The sequence below is a fragment of the Cynara cardunculus genome, assembly GCF_001531365.2.
Source record: "Cynara cardunculus var. scolymus isolate 2C chromosome LG 10, CcrdV1, whole genome shotgun sequence".
Taxonomy (NCBI): Eukaryota; Viridiplantae; Streptophyta; class Magnoliopsida; order Asterales; family Asteraceae; genus Cynara; species Cynara cardunculus.
In genome coordinates, this window is record NC_037537.1 from 6,048,537 (window position 1) to 6,051,674 (window position 3,138).

The following is a 3,138-nucleotide window of genomic DNA, read 5'->3' on the forward strand; positions in this document are numbered from 1 at the left end:
GGTTAGAACTTACCACGCGCGTGTCAGAAACGGGGGCGCACGTCATCAATCGCGCGTCTTCCCAACACGACGTGTCATACTTTTGAGCCGTTTCAACCCAAAACCACTCACCACGACCTTTCGTCAAAATAAACGGTTCAATTCAAAATTCCTCACTATAAATACCCCTTTCCCTCCAAATGGAAAACCTTTACAATACTCTTTCTTCTCCGGCAAACCTGAAATTTCTTGAGCGTTAATACAAACTTGCAAAAAAATGTCTTCCTCCTCAGCCTCAGCTCAGTCCGTCAACGTTTCGAGTGACAATGAAGTAACACAGGCCCAAGCTCTAACGTCTCACGCCCTATATTTCTTTCAAAATCGATACGAGAAGGCCGTGCTTGTGAAAAATCCCAACAACTACTACTTCGTTCCTTCACAAACGGGTTTCCCTGAATTTACTTTCCCCCCTATTAGAAATTCTTCGCAACCATCCTCTATACTATGCCCTGTCTGCCACCAAACCAACACCTGAGTCATACATAACCCAATTCCTTCTAAGTTCTTATATAACAACCATAGACGACACTGGCCTGAGCATCGTTGGCTATGCATCTCACCTTACCAATAAATCATTAGTGCCAATGGAACTTAATGTGGAAAAACTTCGAACAACTCTTGACTTACCCACACTGGAAACTCTTAATTTGGATGCTTTTGCTGCAACCCCGACAGATGAGGAATTAATTCAATTCCTTGAATTCCATTCCTATGCGACCCAAATTGTCAAAAGAACACAGTTCAAGTGCAAAGGACTTCCCCCCTATCTGGAATACCCTGTTCTCAATCGTAACCTGCTGCTTGACAGGGAAGGTTGGAAGCCACGACCAGACCTCCCATGCAATGCTCTCAATCGTATATGGGATTTACTTCAACTTGCCTCTCGATTATGCACAACTTATATTTGAGGATATGGTTGGATTGATCAAAAAGAAATGCGCGACACAGAGGGAAGAAAAGTCCAAGGTCAAGGCGCAGAAGAAGGCCAAGGAAGACCTCAACCATCCAAACCTCATTCTACAGAGGTTCTTTGGCCTCATCTTTGGGGATTTGATCGCAGCAAAGCTACCTTCTGTCGAGCCTAACGCGAGGCTATATCCCTTTAAGGAGTTCCATCCAACTGAGCATAAGCAAGGGTACAGAAGCCCCAGACCACTATCAAAAGCCATGCTCAGGTACCTTAGTCATGAAGATAGGAAATCCTATAGACGTGGATTCAGGAGGCCATAGCCGGTCCCTGAAACCCCTCCACGCATAGGAATTCCCCTAGGTGAGAGTCTACAAAAAATGAGGGTAGAGGGACGAACGGAGGAGCCAGAAGCGGCTGGAAAGGTGAGTGAGGCAGGACCTAGAATAGAAAGTCCCCCACCCAAGAAGACTAAGAAGAGACAGAAGGGTGTCGACTCTTCTGTGAAGAAGAAGGGGAAGAAGAGGCCCGTAGAGGAAGAGGACCCAAGTAGTCCTCTGCAGAAGCCCAAGAAGAAGAAATCAAAGAAGGCCCAACCCGCAGAGGTTGTGGTCACAGAGGCTGCTGTTCAAGAGAGCCCTGCAGAGGCTACTACAAAGCGCAGAAGGTTGCACAAGGTTGTTCAAGAGGAGTCCCCAACAGAACAGATCCAAGACGTTCTCTTCCATATTCAACAAGGATTCAAAGTGCCAATAGACGTGACAGAGTTGGGGACAGAGGTCGTCTTAGACGAAGAAGAAGAAGAAGAGATGGAGTTAGGTGAGGGAGAAAAAGATACCAAAGGTACACATCCTAGCCCTCCTCCCAGTGCTACCCATGTTACTAGGGGCCCTGTTCTAGAGGGATCCCTTATTGAAAAAGGCGCGCACACGCCAAGCCCAACCCAAGCTAACATCGTAGAGGACATTCTTCAGTCCTCTGTCGATCGCACAGCCAGGCAACCACATATTACTCCTACATCCTCTCAAAAGGATGAAGGTTTTACTATAAGAGTCCAATCGCCCAAGGACTCGTCACATCCCAAAGAGGCATCTGTTGCCTCTCCACACATGAATGACCAACTAGAATATGCTTCAGAGGCATATGTGAGAGTCACAGAGACAGAGGGTCTAGAACGCCCAATATCCACACTCGATCCCTCTGCCATGTTAGGCTCTGAACCTACAAGGCAAGAAATCGACAGAACACGGGTAGGCTCTCCTCTTGGAGACGTACGAGGATCCCATGGAAGTCCCCAAGCAGACATCGCAAAATCAGTCGCTGAGGGCGCCTCTCGCTCCGAGGCTACTAGGTCACCATGTGTTGGTGATCTAGACTCCCAGGATGCCTATGTGACGAAGGGGGAGCTACAAACCTTCGCCACAGCGGTATTCCAAAAGATGGACGAGTTGAAAAGCTTGTTCATCTCTCGCACCATGACAGAAGATCTATCCCCCATCACAGAGGCTCTGAAGGAGTTGAGCTCTACAACAGCAGAACTCAAGACAACTCTTGCAACCCTTCAGAGCTCTGTCCTTCAAAAAGACGATCTCACCAACGCCTTCAGCGCTCTAACCCTTAATCCTTCCTCAATCCAGACGTTGAAAACAGAGCTATCAGAGGTGGCCGCCCAGTTCRYTGYTGACTYCATCTCTGCGGGCTACACAGACTACTCAACTTTCAAAGATGAGATCAAGCAAATGTTCTCCTCTGCGGTGACATATGGTGTTGATACCAAGTCCTCCAGGGCCAACATCAATCACCTAGCCACTTGCAGAGAACTTGATGCTATGGTTGAAGCTCTGGGTGATATTATGCGCAAACACATGGATCAACTTCTCGCAGAGGCCCGAGCCTCCAACAAGGCCATAAGAGACTGCACTTCATAGCTCGTGAAAGAGGATGACACCCTTAGAAGCGAAATCTATCGAAGCGTCTCAAAGTTGAAGTGGTCGACAGAGATCGATATAAGCCACGCCTCTGTGCTTGCTGAAGAGGTAATTAAGAAGATGAAGAAGGCGGCCACTAAAATTCTAAAGAGATTGGAGAAGGCTCCCCTCGAAACTTGCAAGGCAGAAGCCACCAAACACCATGACGATCAAGGAGGTGATGACCATGATCATCATGAGGGGGAGAAGAAGGCAGAGAAAAAA